The following is a 24,790-nucleotide window of genomic DNA, read 5'->3' on the forward strand; positions in this document are numbered from 1 at the left end:
CCCTACCTCCTTTTTGCCTACAGGGAGGTTCCTCAGGCCTCAACTGGGTTTTCCCCATTTGAACTTCTATATGGTTTTGAAGTAAGGGGACCTCTGACCTTGCTGAGGGAGACCTGGGGCAAAGATCAGGGGAGGGAGGGACCTGTTAATGTAGTTTCCTATGTCCTACAGATGAGAGGAAAACTGCAGAAGATGAGTGAGCTGGCTCAAGACCACATGGCTGATGCTCAGCGGTACCAGAAGACCTGGTATGACAGGAAAGCACGACACAAAAGCTTCCTCCCAGGTCAGAAGGTTCTTGTGATGCTCCCAACAAGCGACAGTAAACTGCTGGCCAAATGGCAAGGTCCTTTTGTGGTGCACAAAAAACTTGGAGCCACGACTTACCAGGTGTCTACTCCAGATCATGCACGTTCCAGCAGAGTGCTTCATGTGGATCTTTTAAAGGAATGGTTCCCAAGAGCTGAGGAGGAGGCCAAGGTAACAAGATGGCAGCACGCCGCTCACCAAGAGATTCTGGCGATCACGGCACTCAAGAAGGCCAAAAAGTCTCCCGATCTAACGCCACCGACAACCCGAATGCTGCAGGACGCTTCTCTGCAGAGACGCGCAGGGACAGCTGTTAGCCGAAAAAGGAGGGGCAGACGCGAGGAGACGGACGCCCCCACACCAGAATCAGAAAAATATCATAAGGTTAGGCTGGCTGCTTCGCCTATCGGACTTAGCTCTTAGCTCCTAGCATCACACCCGGATGTCAGCAATATCCCAAGATGCATTTCGACGCGGCAGAAGTAGCACAGCAAGATGGACGGAGAGCGTACCAGGATGTGAATGAAGGTTTTTTTTTATTTGAACTTTAAACAAACGCATACACATAGTGACAGCACAAAGAAGAGAGAAAAAACAAATAAAGGAAAAATAACATTAGAATTGTAGTTTACAATACTAGGGATTTGTCATACAGCATGTGATCTTCAATGAAAATAGACACTTTTATTGCATTTTTGTTTTTTATAAATTTCAGAGATTTAAAATATAAACTGATCTCTTTATGAAATGTATTGAATAATGGTTTGGTTTTTAAAATCTGCTCTTGTGAATGAAATATTTCCCAGATATGAATAAAGTATTGAATGTCAAATCAAATAGATTATCACCATAAACTATCCAAATAATATAATGTGCTTTTGTCACTGGAAAAAGTTTTAGATGAGATAATGTTTCCATTATCATTCATTATATGTAGTAATGACCAGATACCGTTATCATCCAATGTTTGTCAAATATGGATGTGTTCCTACATCAAATATCCCCACAGTTCCACATGGAGTGTTGTGTGGACTACAGTTCAGTTTGAATAGGAGTTTCCATACAGGAACAGCAGCTGATGATGAGTAGAAAGTTTAATAGGAAGTTTTCTGTCATCAAAATCTCATTTTAGGAGCAACTCAATGCCCCCCAGATGAGATAAGATGTTTGAGGGAATATGAAACCAAATATTTCTTTCATTTTGCAGAAAAGACCTAAGCCAATTCATTTGAATCATAGCATCCAAACGTTGAAAGTCTATGGCTTTAAGTCCACCTTCACTGTGATCCTGATTATTGATCATGAATGTGGGCGTGTCGTCTGCCAGCTGACTCATCAATAACTGTTCTCCAGGACATGGAGTTTACAGAAACCAGAGTTTTCTACAAGTATTGATAACATTTCTGTTGCTGTTATAAAAAGTAACGGTGAAAGTGGACAACCTTGTTTAATTCCTTTGTTGATTATTATAAAAATGCCATTTGGTAAAATAACTACACTGTTACTATCATTATCATAGATTGTTTGAACAAAACTTATGAAATTAGGTCCAAATCCAAATAATTCTAAAGTCTGAAACATAAATTTGTGTTCAACCGTGTCAAAGGCTTTAAAGAAATCTGAAAATAAAATGAAGCCATCATCTTCAATTAACTGACTAGTCTATCAGATCAATAACTAAGCTATTATTGTGAATTGATCGTCTTTTAAAAACCCTGATTGTGTGTGTGAGATGATCTGATTCAGTCCTGTTTTTAATCGGCCGTGGTGCAGCGGTAGGGCGGTCGTCCCATGATCGTAAGGTTGCAGGTTCGATTCCCGCCTTGCACGCCCATGAGTCGAAGTGTCCTTGGGCAAGACACTGAACCCCACCTTGCCTCTGGTGGTAGGCGGGCGCCTGTGTTTGGCAGCGGAGCGACCACCAGTGTGAGACTGTGTGTGTGAATGGGTCTGTGACTGTAAAGCGCTTTGTCCTTGTAGGAAGAAAGGCGCTATATAAGTATACGCCATTTAATCTAGATGCAGAAATGTTTTATCATCTCTACTGAGGAGGGATGTTGGTCTGAAATGATCCCTCAGGATCAGGTTTAGGGATCAGGGTGATGACGTCCTGCTTCATGGTGGATGGAAGGATCCTTTCCTTTATGACCAACAGAAACTGCTCTTCCTAAATGTCTGTAAAGGTTAACAGTAAGATTATAAGGATGGTTTAGAAATGCTGAAGGAAATCTGTCGAGGTATTCATCTTCCACCATGTTAAAATCACCTCCAATGATGAGATTACTGCTAGGATATCTTTGGTTCTTTAACAGAGTTTGTAAAGTCTGAAAACAGGATTTGGTTTTGTGCTGCAGAGTTATATTCATATACATTTCCCAGAATAACACATTTATCAAAGTAACCAGTGACCAGAACCATCTCGGTTTGTAACTAAAATGATTCAGTAATATAGCGCCCCCTGCTGACCGGTTGGTGCCATGAGAAAAGAGGATTTGATCTCCCCTGATTGGACCAAAACTTTCCATCATTCTCATTGGAGTGACTTTCTTCTTTTTTTTTTTTTTTTTTTTTTTCAACTTGTCCTGTCCAACAACTGGGCAGTCAGATGAGAGCTGAGGGCCTCTTGGGTTGGACATATTTTACTTTAACAAGAGGAGTTATTAATCTTCAGACAAACCAAAGGTATGCCTGAATAAACCCCTTTTGTAATTGAGGCCAACCTTTATTAATTTCAAACATGTCTGAAAATCTTTGGTGTTGGACCGGACGGAAAAGGAAAGAGGGGAAGAAGAGAGAGGGACGTTAGAGAGGGGGGGTGATAGAGAGAGGGGGGGTAGGGGGTGATAATAGGAGGGGAAGGGGGGTAAGACCATGAAGCAGCATAAAGCAACAAGTTTACTGGTTGTTAATCATTACGGTAAGGTTCAAATGTAGTACAAAAAGGGCGGAGCCTGTCCACACACACACTCAAATGTTATAAACACACCTGTTAGTTGCAAAAATCTCCACCTGTCAACATGTACACAAAACAGAAAGTGTTCACACACGCATACTTATGCCTTAAATCCAACTAATGTGAAATATTTCAGTCATTCAGTCATGCAAACTGTTAGTGCAAAGGTGAGCTAACACCTGTGCCCAGGTGAGTGTTTATGTTCTTCTAAAATGGATGGTGGAACGTGAAAAGAAGGAGGGAGAGTGCCCAGCCACCCCCACACCCAGACCCCCACCGCACCAGCAGCGGCAGCCGGAATCCCCCCAACGCCACACGGGAACCGACAGGGAACAACCGCCGCCCGGGCGACCAAGCCCGCCACCCAGGCCAGGGCCAGCAGGGCCGCCGCAAGGCCCCCAGAGCCAGAGAGCAGGGAGGCACGGAGGGAAAGAGAGCGCCGCCCCAGCCCGACCAGGAGAGCAGCCCCCCCGCCGCGCCGGGAGAACCCAACGCAGGGCCCCACCGGAGAAGGACGCCCACAGCCCCAGACGAGCACCCCACCACCACCCAGGAGTTCCGGGCATCCCCCCGCCCCAACCCCAGGTACGAGCCAGGACCCCCCAAGGGAGACCCGCTCCGCACTCCAGGCAGCCATCCGCCCGGCCCACGGTTGGTCCAGGGAAGAGCGAGGCAGGGGCCCGCCGCCCCCGCCCAGGAGGGGGGAACCCCGGGGAAAAAAGAGGGCCCACAAGGGGTGTTGTAAATATGGCCCGACCAGGCTCGGCCACAGTTGGAAATTTGGCGGGGCCCAGCACTCAGGAGCAAGGACCAGAACCCACCCCCCAGGGACCAGACACCCCCGGCTCAGATGTAATGTGAACCCCCCCACCGCGCGGAGAGAGCACCGCCGGGCCCAGGAAGCCGGCACCCCGGGGACACGGCCGCCGTTGCAAAGGGGCCCGTACCCCCCACCAGGGAAGAGGCAGGGGACAGATGGTCCTAGGTCCCACCTTCCTTGCAAAATGTGTGTGCGTGTATGTGTGTTTGAGAGAGTGTGTGTGTGCATGAGTGTGTTTATGTTGGGATGTATATATTGAGGGGGGGGGGTGTATGTACTAAGGGGGGTGCAGTTAAAATTGGCGGGTAGGGCACTAAGGGGACATCTCCTGATTACTCACAGTGACGTCCCCTCACCCAGCCCACCAAGGGGCCCTAAATGTCTAAGGTGCGGTTAAAATTGGCGGGTACGGTGCTAGGAGGACATCTGCTGCTTGCTGGCAGTGATGTCCAAGCACCCCCCCTACCAAGGGCCCTACATGTTTAAAGTGCAAATAAAACCGAAAGAGGGGGCCCACTCCATACGGCAACCATAGGAGGGGGGCCACTGCCTAGTAACCCCCCCCCCCAGGCTCATCGCAGGCTAAGCCCCCCACCCCCTCACCCTGTTATGAGGTTATATGAGGAAGGGGGTAAGTTGGGGACAGCTGATAGACTGTCCCCCGGTGGTCAAACAGCTGTCCCCCGCCCCCCCCCCAACAAGGGGGCCAGGCCCACCCAGCCCAGGGGCCCCACCCCCGGAGGCGCCGACACCCCAGGCCCAGCACCACCCCCCCCACACAGAGAGAGAGGAGCCAGAAAGCGTTGCCCCCCCCCCGGAGCAAGCCCAGGCCCCCACCCCCAAACGCCGGCCCTAGAAGAGCTCTGGTCAGGCCTCGACGGGACCGAGGCAGCCAACCGGCCGGGGAAACCGCCGATGGCCTCAGCGGAGACCCCGACCCGTCAACCCCCCCTGCCCCGTACCAATAGTGCCCCCCCCCCTCCCCCAGAATGCCCCCCCACAGGACAGGGCCGGCAAGACCCCCCACCCCACCCCCCAGACCCGGCAGCCGAAGCGGATGACACCCAGAGCGACCGGGGGCCCCGAGAGGGTTGTCCCGTCCCGCCCCAGAGCCAGGGAAGGGCCGATCCCAGCCCCAGGTGTAGATGGGGAGCCCATCCAGCGCCGCTGGGCCCCCCCCCCCCCCCCGAGCAGCGCCCCCCGCCAACCCCCCCCAGCACAGGCAAAGGGACCACCCCCCCAAGCCAAGCCAGAACAACACCCCACCCCCCCACCACGCACCCCCACACCCAAGCCCAGAGGACCACGCAGCGCCCCAGCCCGCCCCACCCAGGCGCCGGACCCGACCCCCCCGACCAACGGAGCCCCCACCACCCCCCGCCAGGCCCCGGAAGCCCCGACCCCCACCCCGGCCTACGGCAGAAGGGCAAGGAGCAGCGACGACCAGGCCCCCCCCACCCCCTAAGTCACGGAGTTAGCTATGGGAGACCAGAGAAACCAAATTCTTTCGAAGTTACTTGAACCTTGGGCTGACATTTTTTCCAAGCTGATATGATCAAGCAGCAGATTTCTGTGTTGAGTTATATTTATATTTTTCTTGCTTTTCCAATTTATTAAAATAGTTTTTTTAGCAATGCAAAGAGTTATGAAAATGATAGAGCCTAATCCTCCTTCTACATCGATGGCACTCATGTCACCAAGCACACAAAGTGACGGTGAAGCTGTGATTGAAACCTTAAGCCAGACTGATAGATCGGCACATACCTGCTGCCAGAGAGCCTGGACAGGCGTGCAGAACCACAGTGCATGCATGTAATTATCGGGTAGATTACTGTCACAGTGCTGACAAATGTCTGAGTTACTGAGACCCATCTTGAACATCCTCTGTCCAGTGTAGTAAATTCTGTGAAGAGTTTTGAAATGGATTAGCTGCAGATTTGGACTTTTTGTCATTTTAAAGGTGTTTAGACAAAGTTCTGACCAGAAGCTTTCATCTGTGCTGATGCTCAAATCTGCATCCCATTTTGTTGTCGGAAGTGAAATATTGTTATCTAAATTGCATAAAAGTTTGTATATTTTGGAGAGTTTTATTCATTGAGAAATTGATCAGAGTGGTAACTACATCTGGTAGCTTTAAATCGTTGTCTCTGTATTTAAACTTTTTAGTAATAATTGATTTAAGTTGCTGATATTCCAAGAAGTTATATATTCCATGTTTGTCTTGAAGTTCCTGGGGAGTTATGAATCTTCTATCAATAATTATGTGCTCTAGTTGTTTTATGCCCCCTGCTTGCCAAGCTGGGAAGTGGATAATTTTTTTGTTTATGAGGATGTCTGGGTTGTTCCAGATGGGTGTCATTTTGCACGGTTGAATTGATGATTTCGATATTTTCAGAAATTCCCACCAGGCTGTTAAAGTAGCATTTATATTAATACTTTTGAAACAATCCTGTTTTTTAACTATTTGGCTAATAAATGGAAGATCTGACAGGTTGATCTTTCCACATAACGCCTGTTCCAAGTCTAACCATGAGTTGGTTTCTGGATTATTTTTTAACCATTTTAAGATGTATTGTAATCTATTTGCAAGAAAGTAATTGTGGAAGTTAGGTAATTCTAATCCTCCACAGCTTTTTGCAGATTTTAAAGTTTTTAGACTAATTCTTGCAGGTTTATTGTTCCATAGAAAGCTTGATATGGATGAGTCTAATGTTTTGAACCATTTTAATGGCGGTTGTGTGGGAATCATTGAGAAGAGATAATTAACTTTGGGTAAGATTTTCATTTTTACCGTGGCTACCTTGCCCATAAGGGACAAAGGCAGGTTGGTCCAGCGTGTTAGATCGTCCTGTATGTTTTTCAGTAATGGGGTGTAGTTTAGCTGCACCAGTTCTGATATTTTGGGGGAAAAATAAATACCTAGATATTTTATATTGCCTGATTTGACTGGTATTGTGAGTCCTTGCTCCGCATTACTGTTCAGTGGTAATAAAACAGATTTATTCCAATTAATGGAATAGTCTGATATAGAAGAGAATTCATTAATGATTGTTGCCGTTTCATTTACAGAATGTATATTACTTAAAAACAGTAATATGTCATCTGCATATAGACTAATTTTATGATGGCTGTGTTTGGTTTTAATTCCTTTAATGCTCTCATTCTGTCTTATTGCTGCAGCTAGAGGCTCGATAAATATTGCAAAAAGAGAGGGGGAGAGTGGGCAACCCTGTCTAGTTCCTCTTCCAAGAAAAAACCTATTGGAAGTCTGTTTATTAGTTCTAACTGATGCATTGGGGTTGTGATATAATATTTTGATCCAATTGATGAATGATTCTCCAAACCCAAACTTATGGAGGGCAGCAATGAGGAACTTCCAATTTACTCTATCAAAGGCTTTTTCAGCATCCAGTGATAGTATAGTCATTTCCTGGTTTTTGATGGTGGCAAAGTCTATTATGTTAACGAGTCTGCGGACATTGTCATCCGAGTGTCTGCCTTTGATGAATCCAGTTTGATCAAAGTCAATTATGTGAGGAGTGGCTTTGTCATGATGCGGACGTGAGTTCAGAATGACCCAGATGCTGGAACCCGGAAGGAGGCTAGGACTCAATGGTAAGTTTCAAGTGGTTTAATCTGAAATAGGTCTTGACAGGTTTATCTCTAGTCAAAGAGCTAAGGCTAGCTGGAGAAATCTTGAGGAGGAATTTCCTTGAGGGAGTTCTGCGGCGTGGGCGAGGCTTGAACCATGGCGAGGAGAGGCGGCTGGCTGGAGGTTTCTTGAGGCGGATAGACAGCAGCGTAGGAGGACAGCGACCAGGTGAGGATCCAATAGGTTTAAGTCCTGAGGCAGAGCGAGAAAAAACACTATGAGCGTGAGGCAATGAGACGTGAGACATAAACATGAGCTGACCAGACTATGCACCATAGGAGGAACAACGAACTGGCACCGGCTGATGATCCAGGAGGAGCTTATGAAGGAAGGTGTAGATGAGGTGAGTGAATCCAGCTGGTCGCGTCCAACACAGGAAGGAGGGGGGAGGAGGGAGTAGCTGCCAGGCCATGACAGTACCCCCCCCTCAACGACCGCCACCAGGCGGTCCAGGGCGACGATCAGGATGGGCAGCATAGAAGTCGTCGATGAGGGTACGGTCCAGGACGAGCGAACGCGAGATCCACGAACGTTCCTCTGGACCATACCCCTCCCAATCCACCAAGAACTGGACCCCGCGACCCCGACGCCGAACGTCCAAGATCTTGGAGACAGTGAAGGCGGGGGCCCCATCGATGGTACGGGCGGGTGGCGGGGAAGCGGCCGGCGGGCACAAAGGGCTCTCGGAAACAGGCTTGATCTGTGACACATGGAATGTGGGGTGTATCTGCAGAGCCGCCGGCAGACGAAGTCGAACACAGGTCGGATTAATGACCCGGTCGATCGTATAAGGCCCAATGAACTTGGGCGACAGCTTGCGAGAGGACCCCTGGAGAGGGACATTACGGGAGGACAGCCACACCCTTTGACCTGGTTGGTATTCGGGACTCACCCCCCTGTGACGGTTGGCAATCTGGCGGTTATTCTCAGCGGTGCGGACGAGAGCGGCCTTGGTCTGCAGCCAGATCTCCTGACAGCGCTGCAGATGGAGCTGGATAGAGGGAACCGCCAGATCCAATTCCTGGGAAGGAAACAAGGGGGGTGAGTAGCCCAGCGAGGCTTCAAAAGGTGACCGTCCCGTGGCTGTAGAGGTGTGGGAATTATGGGCATATTCTGCCCAAATCAGATACTTGGACCAGTCAGCATGGTTCTGAGCTGCCAAGCATCTGAGGGCGGCCTCTAGCTCTTGGTTCGCCCGCTCCGCTTGACCGTTAGCCTGAGGATGGTACCCTGAAGTCAAACTGACCGTGGCCCCCAGGGCGGAGCAGAATGCTTTCCAAACTTGGGATGTAAACTGGGGGCCACGATCTGACACGATGTCACAAGGGATCCCATGATGTCGGAATACGTGGTTGACGAGGGCGTCGGCGGTCTCAGTGGCCGTGGGAAGTTGAGGGAGTGGAACAAACTGGGCGGCTTTGGAGAATCGGTCTATGACGGTTAGTATGACCGTATGGCCCTGTGAAGGTGGGAGTCCTGTGACAAAGTCCACAGCAATGTGGGACCAGGGACGGCTAGGGATGGGCAGCGGCAGCAGGAGACCAGAAGGAGGTCGGTTAGACGTCTTGGAGCGAGCGCAAGTACTACAAGCAGCTATGTACTCCTTGACGTCACGTTCCAAGGTGGGCCAGAAAAAGCGACGCTTAAGGAGTCGAATAGTCCGAAAAACCCCTCCGTGGCAGGCGAGACGTGAGGTGAGGACCTCGGACCTGAGGGAGTCTGGAACATAGAGGGTGCCAGGAGGGTTTGTGATACCGGCAGGGATCTCGCTCTGGGCCTGCTGGACCCTGTTCTCAATCTCCCACGTGAGATTGCCTATAAAACAGGACGTTGGTAGAATGGTGGAGACAGAGTTGTCGTCAGACCTGGAGTATTTGCGTGAGAGGGCGTCTGGCTTGACATTACGGCTGCCTGGACGATATGTGATGGCGAAGTCGAATCGATCAAAAAATAAGCACCACCTGGCTTGACGGGAGTTGAGCCGTTTTGCACTGCGTAAATATGCCAAGTTCTTGTGGTCTGTCCAAACTATAAATTGTTGTTCCGCCCCCTCCAGCCAGTGACGCCATTCTTCCAACGCGAGCTTGATGGCTAGCAACTCACGATTGCCCACATCTTAGTTCCGCTCAGCCGGACTTAGTTTGCGGGAAAAGAACGCACAGGGCTTAAGTTTCCCCGTGCCGTCCTCGCATTGGGACAAAACAGCGCCCACCCCCGAGTCAGAGGCGTCGACTTCCACAATGAATTGCTTAGCCACGTCGGGTTGGATGAGGATAGGTGCGGAAACAAACAGGGACTTTAAACGTTTGAAAGCGGCATCAGCGGCAGAGTTCCAGACAAAAGGGCGATTGATGGAGGTGAGTTGCGTGAGAGGGGCTGCAATACTGCTGTAATCACGAATGAAACGGCGATAGAAGTTGGAAAACCCCAGGAATTGTTGGAGCTTCTTGCGGGTTTGTGGAGTCTCCCACTGAGCGACAGCCTCGATCTTAGCGGGGTCAGGACGGATATTGCCAGCTTCGATAATATAACCCAAGAACGGGACGGAGGACACATGAAACGCACACTTCTCAGCCTTGACATACAACTGATTGGCGAGAAGCCGTTCTAGGACAAGACGGACATGATGTTCGTGTTGTGTTTCATTGGAGGAAAAAACAAGAATATCGTCAAGATACACGAAGACAAAACGATCAAGAAAGTCCCTGAGGACATCATTTACCAAACGCTGGAACACTGCGGGGGCGTTGGTAAGCCCAAACGGCATCACAAGGTACTCGAAATGGCCCAACGGGGTGTTGAAAGCCGTCTTCCACTCGTCACCTTCGCGCATGCGTACAAGGTGGTAAGCGTTCCTGAGATCAAGTTTCGAGAAGATTTTAGCATGTTGGACAGAGTCGAAAACAGATTCTAATAATGGTAGGGTGTATTTATCCTTGACCGTGATCTGATTCAACTCTCGAAAATCGATGCATGGTCGCAACGTCTTATCCTTCTTCTCCACAAAAAAAAACCCGGCAGCGACTGGGGAAGAGGAAGGACGTATGTGACCCAGGGAAAGAGCCTCCTGAATATAGGCCTCCATGGAGCTCTTTTCAGGACCGGAAAGATTGTACAATTTACTCTTTGGAAGAGGAGCTCCATTTAGCAATTCGATAGCGCAGTCGTATGGTCGATGTGGCGGTAAAGCACTAGCCCTAGATTTACTGAATACGGAACGTAGGTCATGATAACAGGAGGGTATGTTAGACAGATCTATTTCTTTATCGGGTCCTGAGTCAGGTAACTTGGTGAGGGGAACAGCAGACTGCAGGCAGTTTGCCATACAGAAAGTGCTCCAGTTGGAAATGCGAGACGAACTCCAGTCAATACTGGGATTGTGCTTCTGAAGCCAAGAAAACCCGAGAATTAACGGCGTCTGCGGACATTGAGTGATAAAGAAATTATGGTATTCCCTGTGGTTACCGGAGGTAATAACGAGAACCGGACCGGTGCGTTTGGTAATGCGTGAAAGTTGTTTTCCCCCCAGACCCGCAGCATTAACAGCGTTATCGAGGACTTCAACCGGGAGAGAGAGTTCATGAACGAGACTTTGATCCATTAAACTATGTTCGGCCCCAGAGTCAACAAGAGCTTTAAATTCAAAAACTTGGTTCTTATTGCAAATCTTGACAGGAACAAGTAAAAACTTGGAAACGTGAGAAGGTTCAGGGTCACCCCCCCGTGGCCCGTCCCTAAACGAGGGGCTTCTGGAGTCCAAACGAGCGGTGCATTGAGAGACCTGATGGCCCGCCTGACCACAGTAAAAACATAACCCCCCATCACGACGCTTCTTTCTCTCCTCTAGAGAGAGCTTGGAGTGGCCTATTTGCATGGGTTCATCAGTTTTGACGGGGGGCGAAGCTAGGCTCGCTGGAGCCGCCAGGGGTAAGTCGCGAACGGGATAGTCAAGGGATGGAGGTGGCTTACATTTCTGCTCAGCGAGGCGTTCCCGGAGGCGGATGTCCGACCTCAGGGCGGCCGTGACAAGTTCTTCGAAAGTGCCTGCTTCGGGCTGGGTGCAAAGATGATCCTTAATGCGCTCATTCAGTGACTGGTAAAAAATCCCCTTGAGTGCGGGATCTGGCCATCCAGCCTCGACAGCAAAAATCCGGAAGTCAATGAGATGTTCACTCACCGGACGGTTACCCTGCCTGAGACCTAGCAACCGTCGGGTGGCTTCCTCCTGCTTTCGAGGCCGGTCGAAGACGAGGCGGAACTCTCCCAGGAAGTGTTCGAAAGGGAGATGCGAGATAGGATGGGAGGCCAGGAAAGCTTGAGCCCATTGCAGCGCCTTACTACGGAGAGAGTTCATGATTAGTGAGATACGAGTGTGATCGGCTTGATAATACCTGGGGGCTTGTTGGAAAATCAGTTCACATTGCAGAAGGAACCCTCCGCAGGCAGAAACATCCCCGAAAAAAGGTTCCGGCTGTAGTCGAACATTTTCCGGGATGAGGGTGGAAGCGGATGTAGCGTTGTTGCCGGAAATAGGAGGCGGAGCAGAGACTGTGGGCCTTGAAGTTTGACCAGAAAATTCATTAAGAGTCCGAGTGATACCGTTTATGCGAGAAACCAGATCCTCTTGTACAGACGTAATACGAGTGAGTAAGTTAGACTGAAGTCCCAGAAAAATACCTTGTTGGGTAACTGCATGGCGGAGCCCTTCCGGGTCAGCTGGGTCAGAGGTTTGGCCAGTTCGTTCTGTCATGATGCGGACGTGAGTTCAGAATGACCCAGATGCTGGAACCCGGAAGGAGGCTAGGACTCAATGGTAAGTTTCAAGTGGTTTAATCTGAAATAGGTCTTGACAGGTTTATCTCTAGTCAAAGAGCTAAGGCTAGCTGGAGAAATCTTGAGGAGGAATTTCCTTGAGGGAGTTCTGCGGCGTGGGCGAGGCTTGAACCATGGCGAGGAGAGGCGGCTGGCTGGAGGTTTCTTGAGGCGGATAGACAGCAGCGTAGGAGGACAGCGACCAGGTGAGGATCCAATAGGTTTAAGTCCTGAGGCAGAGCGAGAAAAAACACTATGAGCGTGAGGCAATGAGACGTGAGACATAAACATGAGCTGACCAGACTATGCACCATAGGAGGAACAACGAACTGGCACCGGCTGATGATCCAGGAGGAGCTTATGAAGGAAGGTGTAGATGAGGTGAGTGAATCCAGCTGGTCGCGTCCAACACAGGAAGGAGGGGGGAGGAGGGAGTAGCTGCCAGGCCATGACAGGCTTTTTCTATTCTCTGTGCTTTGCAGATAATTTTTACATCTGCATTAATTAAAGAAATGGGGCGATAGCTTGAAGGACTCGTGGGGTCTTTGTCTGGTTTTAGAAGAAGGATAATGTTGGCAGAGTTCATGTTAGGTGGTAGAGATTGGCTTTCATTGATAAATTTTACCGTTTTATTAAACGTTGGTGCCAGTTGTTCCCAGAATTCTTTATAAAACTCTGCAGGAAAGCCGTCAGGCCCTGGTGCTTTACCATTAGGCATAAGTGACAGAGCTTCATGAAGCTCAGACAGCGAGAGCGGAGAGTCTAAATTTGTGATTTGATCTTCGTTTAACTTGGGCAGGTTTATATTGTTGAGAAATGAGTTGATGCTTTGTTCTGATGGATTGATCTGTGGAGTGTATAAGTTTTGATAAAAGTCTTTAAACGCATTATTAATTTTTACCGGGTCATGGGTGAAATTCCCTGTTTGGTCCATAATAGAAGTGATTGTTGATTTTTCTTTATTAATTTTAAGCTGATTAGCTAGAAATTTGCCAGATTTATTTGAGTTTTCATATCTTTCCAGTCGAAGCCTTTGTATCTGGAATTGTGTTTGTTTATTGATGATGTCATTTAACTGCAGCTTTAAATTTTTCAGGTCGCCCAGTATGTGTTCCTGTGCAGAAGCAGCATAAGCAGTCTCCAGAGTTTTTATTTTATTTTCTAATTCTAATAAATCTGCTTTCTCTTTGCGTTTTTATGCGTTGAATAAGAAATGATTTTCCCTCTCATGACTGCTTTTGCTGCTTCCCAAAGAATACTTGGTGATATTTCAGAAGTATTGTTGAATTCTAAGAAGGTTGCCCACTCTTTTTTAAAGAATTCAATAAATTCCTGGTCTTTTAACAGAGATCTATTAAACCTCCAGGTTGAACCCGAGGGTCTGGGTACTTCCCTTGAAATAGTAACAGAAACTGGTGCATGGTCACTGATAATAATTGGATGAATGTTGGAACTTTTAATTTCTTTCAAAAGGGAGTTACTGACTAATAAATAATCTAAACGAGAGTGTGAATGGTGAACTGGAGAAAAAAAGGTGAACCCCTTAGTGCTTGGATGACATGAGCGCCAAGCGTCGCAGAGACCCAGATCATTCATGTACTGCTTTAGAATACTTGCAGACTGCCATGTACGCTGGTTTGCTGCTGTGCTGAGTCTGTCAAGTTCAGGGTCCAAAACAAGGTTGACGTCTCCTCCTATAATGATTGTGGAGTCAGAGTGAGCTGAGAGTGAGGTGAAGAATCTGTGAAAGAAGGAAGAGTCGTCAACATTAGGACCATAGATACTGGCGATGCAAAAGTCCTTATTCTGAATGGATATATTAATAACTAGAAGGAGCTGCATTTCCAAAAGAAAATGCAGGGTTGAATGCTGTATTGCTGAATGAAAGCAGAAATATGATGAAAAAGCTGAACATTGTAAAAGTAGAATGTCTAAAATAGGTCAAACATTGTAGAAGGAGTTAAGCATGAAAGCTAAAAAATTGTTGAAAAAATGGCTGAAATGTCCTGGAAAATCCTGGAATATTTTGAAAAATTAAAGGACCAAAAGTCAAAGGTGAACATTGTAAAAGTAGATTGACCAAAACAGGTCAAAATTTGTAGATGGAGTTAAGCATGAAAGCTGAAATTGTTGAAAAAATGGATGTACTGTTGAAAATTTGAAGATGATGCTAAAATGGCTAAAAGTGCTAGCATCAGCATCATCAACTGACTCAAAAAACCACATTGTTTAAGAGTATCATATTGGTAAAAGCTACATGTTCTAAGTTGACAGAAAATCCACTTTTTTCAAAATGGCGGCTTTTCTATTAATTTTATCTCCATAGCAACCATTTTACGTGTGGGTCGCCTGGGGATGACGAACAAATCGACGTTAGTTTCAGACAAATCGGAAAAAGTAAACCTTTGGACGTCCTTAGCAACGAAGTTTGTTTGCTAACCACGCCCACATTCCTTATATGTCCAGATCCAGTGAATTTCAATATGTTCAGTTCCAGGCATGGATGACGTTTATTGCAATATTTTCTTCAGATTTTGTCAAAAAATGCCCACCAAACAGTAGGTTGTGTTGCCATCCCATAATAATTTCAAAACGTATGTTGAAGTCCAAAGCCTTGTGAGCATTTCAATGTTTGAACGGTGCCTCTAGCTGAAAGCTTGTTAAAGTTATAATGCTTGAAAGCAACAAAGGTTTTCAAGGATTCTCCATGTATTTAAATGAAGCAAAAATCTTGGAAAATCCTGGAAAATCTTGGAATATCTTGAAAAGTTCAAAGATTTGAAAGACTAAAAGTCGTAGCTGAAAGGAATAAGCTGAAAGGGTTGAACATTGTAATAGTAGAAGGATTAAGATACGTGAAAGTTTGAAGAAGTTTAAAATTGCCTCACATTTTGGCACAAAATGGCCGCCAAACTGTAGGTGGTGTTGCCATCCCATAATAATTTTGAGCCTTATGTTGAAGTCCAAAACCTTGTGAACATTTCAATATTTGAACGGTGTCTCTAGCCAAAAGAATGTTAAAGTTACAATTGTTTAAAGAAGCAAAGGTGTGGCCAATGGAGCAAAAAGATTGGAAAATCTGGGAATATCCGGGAATATCTGGAAAAGTTCAAAGATTTGAAGGACCAAAAGTCATAGCTGAAAGGAATAAGATGAAAGGGTTGAACATTGTAATAGTAGAATGGTAAAAATAGGTGAAAGTTTGAAGAAGTTTAAAATTGCCTCACATTTTGGCACAAAATGGCCGCCAAACTGTAGGTGGTGTTGCCATCCCATAATAATTTTTAAACCTTATGTTGAAGTCCAAAACCTTGTGAACATTTCAATATTTGAACGGTGTCTCTAGCCAAAAGAATGTTAAAGTTACAATTGTTTAAAGAAGCAGAGGTGTGGCCAATGGAGCAAAAAGATTGGAAAATTCAGGAATATCCGGGAATAAATGGAAAAGTTCAGGGATTTGAAGAACCAAAATGTCATAGCTAGAATAAGATGAAAGAGCTGAACATTTTCATAGTCGAACGGTTAAAATAGGTGAAAAATTGTAGAAGGAGTTTAACTGTGAACTTCTGAACGAAAAATTCTCCATGTATTTCAATGGAGCAAAAATTCCCGGAAAACCTGGAATATCTTAAAAAGTAAAAGGATTTGAAAAACCAAAAGTCATAGCACAAATAAGCAGAAAGAGCTGAACATTTTAAAAGTTGAATGGTTACAATCGGTTAGAAATTGTAGAAGGAGTTAAGCGGCGAAAAACGGCGGAAGATAGGTGTAAAGAATAACTAGAAGGAGCTGCATTTCCAGAAGAAAATGCAGGGTTGAATGCTGTACTGCTGAATGAAAGCTGAATTAGCTGAAGAAATGGCTGAACTGTACTGGAAGAACCATGAAAAGTTAAAGGTGCAAAAGTCCTAGCAGGAATAAGCTGAAAAAGTTGAACATTGTAATAGTAGAATGGCTGAAATAGGTCAAAATTTGTAGGACTTAAGCATGAAAGCTGAAATTGTTGAAAAAATGGCTTAATTGTTAAAAATTTGAAGATGTTGCTAAAATGGCTAAAAGTACTAGCATTGGAATCAGCATCATCAACTGACTCCAAAAAACACGTTGTTTGAGAGTATTATATTGGTAAAAGCTACATGTTCTAAGTTGATAGAAAATCCACTCTTTTCAAAATGGCGGCTTTTCTATTGATTTTATCTCCATAGCAACCATTTTATGTTTGGGTCGCCTGGAGATGAGGAACAAATCAACGTCGGTTTCAGATGAATCGGAAAAAGTAAATTTTTGGACGTCCTTAGCAACGAGCTTTGTTTGCTAACCACGCCCACATTCCTTATATGTCCAGATCCAGTGAATTTCAATATGTTCAGTTCCAGCCATGGATGAAGTTTATTGCAACATTTGCTTCAGATTTTGTCAAAAAATGCCCACCAAACAGTAGGTTGTGTTGCCATCCCATAATAATTTCAAAACGTATGTTGAAGTCCAAAGCCTTGTGAGCATTTCAATGTTTGAACGGTGCCTCTAGCTGAAAGCATGTTAAAGTTATAATGCTTGAAAGCAACAAAGGTTTTCAAGGATTCTCCATGTATTTAAATGAAGCAAAAATCTTGGAAAATCCTGGAAAATCTTGGAATATCTTGAAAAGTTCAAAGATTTGAAAGACTAAAAGTCGTAGCTGAAAGGAATAAGCTGAAAGGGTTGAACATTGTAATAGTAGAAGGATTAAAATACGTGAAAGTTTGAAGAAGTTTAAAATTGCCTCACATTTTGGCACAAAATGGCCGCCAAACTGTAGGTGGTGTTGCCATCCCATAATAATTTTTAAACCTTATGTTGAAGTCCAAAACCTTGTGAAAATTTCAATATTTGAACGGTGTCTCTAGCCAAAAGAATGTTAAAGTTACAATTGTTTAAAAAAGCAAAGGTGTGGCCAATGGAGCAAAAACATTGGAAAATCTGGGAATATCCGGGAATATCTGGAAAAGTTCTAAGATTTGAAGGACCAAAAGTCATAGCTGAAAGGAATAAGATGAAAGGGTTGAACATTGTAATAGTAGAATGGTAAAAATAGGTGAAAGTTTGAAGAAGTTTAAAATTGCCTCACATTTTGGCACAAAATGGCCGCCAAACTGTAGGTGGTGTTGCCATCCCATAATAATTTTTAAACCTTATGTTGAAGTCCAAAACCTTGTGAAAATTTCAATATTTGAACGGTGTCTCTAGCCAAAAGAATGTTAAAGTTACAATTGTTTAAAGAAGCAAAGGTGTGGCCAATGGAGCAAAAACATTGGAAAATCTGGGAATATCCGGGAATATCTGGAAAAGTTCTAAGATTTGAAGGACCAAAATGTCATAACTAGAATAAGATGAAAGAGCTGAACATTTTCATAGTCGAACAGTTAAAATAGGTGAAAAATTGTAGAAGGAGTTTAACTGTGAACTTCTGAACGAAAAATTCTCCATGTATTTCAATGGAGCAAAAATTCCCGGAAAACCTGGAATATCTTAAAAAGTAAAAGGATTTGAAAAACCAAAAGTCATAGCACAAGTAAGCAAAAAGAGCTGAACATTTTAAAAGTTGAATGGTTACAATCGGTTAAAAATTGTAGAAGGAGTTAAGCGGCGAAAAACGGCGGAAGATAGGCGTAAAGAATAACTAGAAGGAGCTGCATTTCCAGAAGAAAATGCAGGGTTGAATGCTGTATTGCTGAATGAAAGCAGAATTTGCTAAAGAAATGGCTGAACAGAGCTGGAAGAGCTCAACATTTTAAACGTAGAATGGTCAAAGTGGGTAAAAAACTGTATAAGAAGTTAAGCTATAAGATTTCCCATGTATTTTAATGAAGCAAAAATCCTCGAATATATTTAAAAGTTCAAAGATTTGAGAAAAAAAGTCATAGCAGGAATAAGCTAAAAAAGTTGAACATTGTAATAGTAGAATGGCTAAAATAGGTCAAAGTTTGTAGAAGGAGTTAAGCATGAAAGCTGAAATTGTTGAAAAAATGGCTGAACTTTTGAAAATTTGAAGATGTTGCTAAAATGGCCAAAAGTGCTAGCATTGGAATCAGCATCATCAACTGACTCCAAAAAACACATTGTTTGAGAGTATCATATTGGTCAAAGCTACATGTTCTAAGTTGATAGAAAATCCAGTCTTTTCAAAATGGCAGCTTTTCTATTGATTTTATCTCCATAGCAACCATTTTATGTTTGGGTCGCCTGGAGATGAGGAACAAATCAACGTCGGTTTCATATGAATCGGAAAAAGTAAACTTTTGGACGTCCTTAGCAACGAACTTTGTTTGCTAACCACGCCCACATTCCTTATATGTCCAGATCCAGTGAATTTCAATATGTTCAGTTCCAGCCATGGATGAAGTTTATTGCAATATTTTCTTCAGATTTTGTCAAAAAATGCCCACCAAACAGTAGGTAGTGTTGCCATCCCATAATAATTTCAAAACGTATGTTGAAGTCCAAAGCCTTGTGAGCATTTCAATGTTTGAACGGTGCCTCTAGCTGAAAGCATGTTAAAGTTATAATGCTTGAAAGCAACAAAGGTTTTCAAGGATTCTCCATGTATTTAAATGAAGCAAAAATCTTGGAAAATCCTGGAAAATCTTGGAATATCTTGAAAAGTTCAAAGATTTGAAAGACTAAAAGCCGTAGCTGAATGGAATAAGCTGAAAGGGTTGAACATTGTAATAGTAGAATGGTAAAAATAGGTGAAAGTTTGAAGAAGTTTAAAATTGCCTCACATTTTGGCACAAAATGGCCGCCAAACTGTAGGTGGTGTTGCCATCCCATAATAATTTTGAGCCTTATGTTGAAGTCCAAAGCCTTGTGAATATTTCAATATTTGAACGGTGTCTCTAGCCAAAAGAATGTTAAAGTTACAATTGTTTAAAAAAGCAAAGGTGTGGTCAATGGAGCAAAATAATTGGAAAATCCGGGAATATCCGGGAATATCTGGAAAAGTCCAAGGATTTGAAGAACAAAATGTCATAGCTAGAATAAGATGAAAGAGCTGAACATTTCCATAGTCGAACGGTTAAAATAGGTGAAAAATTGTAGAAGGAGTTTAACTGTGAACTTCTGCACGAAAAATTCTCCATGTATTTCAATGGAGCAAAAATTCCCGGAAAACCGGGAATATCTTAAAAAGTAAAAGGATTTGAAAAACCAAAAGTCATAGCACAAATAAGCAGAAAGAGCTGAACATTTTAAAAGTTGAATGGTTACAATCGGTTAAAAATTGTAGAAGGAGTTAAGCGGCGAAAAACGGCGGAAGATAGGCGTAAAGAATAATAAATAAAGAGAAACAGGAAAACAAAGGGTTGAATGCTTTACAGCATTCAACCAACTAGAAGGAGCTGCATTTCCAGAAGAAATGCAGGGTTGAATGCTGTACTGCTGAATGAAAGCTGAATTAGCTGAAGAAATGGCTGAACTGTACTGGAAGAACCATGAAAAGTTAAAGGTGCAAAAGTCCTAGCAGGAATAAGCTGAAAAAGTTGAACATTGTAATAGTAGAATGGTTGAAATAGGTCAAAATTTGTAGGACTTAAGCATGAAAGCTGAAATTGTTGAAAAAATGGCTGAATTGTTGAAAATTTGAAGATGTTGCTAAAATGGCTAAAAGTACTAGCATTGGAATCGGCATCATCAACTGACTCCAAAAAACACGTTGTTTGAGAGTATTATATTGGTAAAAGCTACATGTTATAAGTTGACAGAAAATCCACTTTTTTCAAAATGGCGGCTTTTCTATTGATTTTATCTCCATAGCAACCATTTTATGTTTGGGTCGCCTGGAGATGAGGAACAAATCAACGTCGGTTTCAGATGAATCGGAAAAAGTAAATTTTTGGACGTCCTTAGCAACGAGCTTTGTTTGCTAACCACGCCCACATTCCTTATATGTCCAGATCCAGTGAATTTCAATATGTTCAGTTCCAGCCATGGATGAAGTTTATTGCAACATTTGCTTCAGATTTTGTCAAAAAATGCCCAACAAACAGTAGGTTGTGTTGCCATCCCATAATAATTTCAAAACGTATGTTGAAGTCCAAAGCCTTGTGAGCATTTCAATGTTTGAACGGTGCCTCTAGCTGAAAGCTTGTTAAAGTTATAATGCTTGAAAGCAACAAAGGTTTTCAAGGATTCTCCATGTATTTAAATGAAGCAAAAATCTTGGAAAATCCTGGAAAATCTTGGAATATCTTGAAAAGTTCAAAGATTTGAAAGACTAAAAGTCGTAGCTGAAAGGAATAAGCTGAAAGGGTTGAACATCGTAATAGTAGAAGGATTAAAATACGTGAAAGTTTGAAGAAGTTTAAAATTGCCTCACATTTTGGCACAAAATGGCCGCCAAACTGTAGGTGGTGTTGCCATCCCATAATAATTTTGAACTTTATGTTGAAGTCCAAAACCTTGTGAACATTTCAATATTTGAACGGTGTCTCTATCCAAAAGAATGTTAAAGTTACAATTGTTTAAAGAAGCAAAGGTGTGGCCAATGGAGCAAAAACATTGGAAAATCTGGGAATATCCGGGAATATCTGGAAAAGTTCAAAGATTTGAAGGACCAAAAGTCATAGCTGAAAGGAATAAGCTGAAAGGGTTGAACATTGTAATAGGTGAAAGTTTGAAGAAGTTTAAAATTGCCTCACATTTTGGCACAAAATGGCCGCCAAACTGTAGGTGGTGTTGCCATCCCATAATAATTTTGAACCTTATGTTGAAGTCCAAAACCTTGTGAACATTTCAATATTTGAACGGTGTCTCTAGCCAAAAGAATGTTAAAGTTACAATTGTTTAAAGAAGCAAAGGTGTGGCCAATGGAGCAAAAAGATTGGAAAATCTGGGAATATCCAGGAATATCTGGAAAAGTTCAAGGATTTGAAGGACCAAAAGTCATAGCTGAAAGGAATAAGCTGAAAAGGTTGAACATTGTAATAGTAGAATGGTAAAAATAGGTGAAAGTTTGAAGAAGTTTAAAATTGCCTCACATTTTGGCACAAAATGGCCGCCAAACTGTAGGTGGTGTTGCCATCCCATAATAATTTTGAACCTTATGTTGAAGTCCAAAACCTTGTGAACATTTCAATATTTGAACTGTGTCTCTAGCCAAAAGAATGTTAAAGTTACAATTGTTTAAAGAAGCAAAGGTGTGGCCAATGGAGCAAAAAGATTGGAAAATCTGGGAATATCCGGGAATATCTGGAAAAGTTCAAAGATTTGAAGGACCAAAATGTCATAGCTAGAATAATATGAAAGAGCTGAACATTTTCATAGTGGAACGGTTAAAATAGGTGAAAAATTGTAGAAGGAGTTTAACTGTGAACTTCTGAACGAAAAATTCTCCATGTATTTCAATGGAGCAAAAATTCCCGGAAAACCTGGAATATCTTAAAAAGTAAAAGGATTTGAAAAACCAAAAGTCATAGCAGAAATAAGATGAAAGAGATGAACATTTTAATAGTAGAATGGTTAAAATAGGTTAAAAATTGTAGAAGTAGTTAAACGCCAAAAAACGGCGGAAGATACTATAAGAACTAGAAGGAGCTGCATTTCCAGAAGAAAATGCAGGGTTGAATGCTGTACTGCTGAATGAAAGCTGAATTAGCTGAAGAAATGGCTCAACTGTACTGGAAGAACCATGAAAAGTTAAAGGTGCAAAAGTCCTAGCAGGAATAAGCTGAAAAAGTTGAACATTGTAATAGTAGAATGGCTGAAATAGGTCAAAATTTGTAGGTCTTAAGCATGAAAGCTGAAATTGTTGAAAAAATGGCTGAATTGTTGAAAATTTGAAGATGTTGCTAAAATGGCTAAAAGTACTAGCATTGGAATCAGCATCATCAACTGACTCCAAAAAACACGTTGTTTGAGAGTATTATATTGGTAAAAGCTACATGTTCTAAGTTGATAGAAAATCCACTCTTTTCAAAATGGCGGCTTTTCTATTGATTTTATCTCCATAGCAACCATTTTATGTTTGGGTCGCCTGGAGATGAGGAACAAATCAACGTCGGTTTCAGATGAATCGGAAAAAGTAAATTTTTGGACGTCCTTAGCAACGAGCTTTGTTTGCTAACCACGCCCACATTCCTTATATGTCCAGATCCAGTGAATTTCAATATGTTCAGTTCCAGCCATGGATGAAGTTTATTGCAACATTTGCTTCAGATTTTGTCAAAAAATGCCCACCAAACAGTAGGTTGTGTTGCCATCCCATAATAATTTCAAAACGTATGTTGAAGTCCAAAGCCTTGTGAGCATTTCAATGTTTGAACGGTGCCTCTAGCTGAAAGCATGTTAAAGTTATAATGCTTGAAAGCAACAAAGGTTTTCAAGGATTCTCCATGTATTTAAATGAAGCAAAAATCTTGGAAAATCCTGTAAAATCTTGGAATATCTTGAAAAGTTCAAAGATTTGAAAGACTAAAAGTTGTAGCTGAAAGGAATAAGCTGAAAGGGTTGAACATTGTAATAGTAGAAGGATTAAAATACGTGAAAGTTTGAAGAAGTTTAAAATTGCCTCACATTTTGGCACAAAATGGCCGCCAAACTGTAGGTGGTGTTGCCATCCCATAATAATTTTGAACCTTATGTTGAAGTCCAAAACCTTGTGAACATTTCAATATTTGAACGGTGTCTCTAGCCAAAAGAATGTTAAAGTTACAATTGTTTAAAGAAGCAAAGGTGTGGCCAATGGAGCAAAAAGATTGGAAAATCTGGGAATATCCAGGAATATCTGGAAAAGTTCAAGGATTTGAAGGACCAAAAGTCATAGCTGAAAGGAATAAGATGAAAAGGTTGAACATTGTAATAGTATAATGGTAAAAATAGGTGAAAGTTTGAAGAAGTTTAAAATTGCCTCACATTTTGGCACAAAATGGCCGCCAAACTGTAGGTGGTGTTGCCATCCCATAATAATTTTGAACCTTATGTTGAAGTCCAAAACCTTGTGAACATTTAAATATTTGAACGGTGTCTCTAGCCAAAAGAATGTTAAAGTTACAATTGTTTAAAGAAGCAAAGGTGTGGCCAATGGAGCAAAAAGATTGGAAAATCCAGGAATATCCGGGAATAAATGGAAAAGTTCAGGGATTTGAAGGACCAAAATGTCATAGCTAGAATAAGATGAAAGAGCTGAACATTTTCATAGTCGAACGGTTAAAATAGGTGAAAAATTGTAGAAGGAGTTTAACTGTGAACTTCTGAACGAAAAATTCTCCATGTATTTCAATGGAGCAAAAATTCCCGGAAAACCTGGAATATCTTAAAAAGTAAAAGGATTTGAAAAACCAAAAGTCATAGCAGAAAAAAGGTAAAAGAGCTGAAAATTTTAAAAGTAGAATGGTTAAAATAGGTTAAAAATTGTAGAAGGAGTTAAACGCCAAAAAACGGCGGAAGATACTATAATAATAATAATAAATAAAGAGAAACAGGAAAACAAAGGGTTGAATGCTTTACAGCATTCAACCAACTAGAAGAGGCTGCATTTCCAGAAGAAAATGCAGGGTTGAATGCTGTATTGCTGAATGAAAGCTGAATTTGCTAAAGAAATGGCTGAACAAAGCTGGAAGAGCTCAACATTTTAAACGTAGAATGGTCAAAGTGGGTAAAAAACTGTATAAGAAGTTAAGCTATAAGATTTCCCATGTATTTTATTGAAGCAAAAATCCTCGAATATCTTTAAAAGTTCAAAGATTTGAGAAAAAAAGTCATAGCGGGAATAAGCTAAAAAAGTTGAACATTGTAATAGTAGAATGGCTAAAATAGGTCAAAATTTGTTGAAGGAGTTAAGCATGAAAGCTGAAATTGTTGAAAAAATGGCTGAACTTTTGAAAATTTGAAGATGTTGCTAAAATGGCTAAATGTGCTAGCATTGGAATCAGCATCATTAACTGACTCCAAAAAACACATTGTTTGAGAGTATCATATTGGTAAAAGCTACATGTTCTAAGTTGATAGAAAATCCAGTCTTTTCAAAATGGCGGCTTTTCTATTGATTTTATCTCCATAGCAACCATTTTATGTTTGGGTCGCCTGGAGATGAGGAAAAAATCAACGTCGGTTTCAGATGAATCGGAAAAAGTAAACTTTTGGAAGTCCTTAGCAACGAACTTTGTTTGCTAACCACGCCCACATTCCTTATATGTCCAGATCCAGTGAATTTCAATATGTTCAGTTCCAGCCATGGATGACGTTTTGTGCAATATTTTCTTCAGATTTT

General features: G+C 42.9%; 1 protein-coding gene across 3 annotated transcripts in view; it reads right to left on the minus strand.

Moving 5' to 3' along the window:
- tfr2 (transferrin receptor 2) overlaps nucleotides 1-24,790 on the minus strand; it is a 92,936-nt gene that overhangs the window by 34,240 nt on the left and 33,906 nt on the right. Inside the window, exon 1 of one of the 3 annotated variants that reach the window (XM_078936898.1) lies at nucleotides 388-1,160. The exons of the other annotated variants lie outside the window; for them this stretch is intronic. The gene's annotated coding sequence lies outside the window, so the exon portion shown is untranslated. Of the gene's footprint in view, nucleotides 1-387; nucleotides 1,161-24,790 lie in introns of those variants that run through there. 3 annotated transcript variants of the gene reach the window in all.

The sequence above is a fragment of the Oryzias latipes genome, chromosome 18 (assembly GCF_053564925.1).
Source record: "Oryzias latipes strain Hd-rR chromosome 18, Olatipes_Hd-rR_3.1".
Classification (NCBI taxonomy): domain Eukaryota; kingdom Metazoa; phylum Chordata; class Actinopteri; order Beloniformes; family Adrianichthyidae; genus Oryzias; species Oryzias latipes.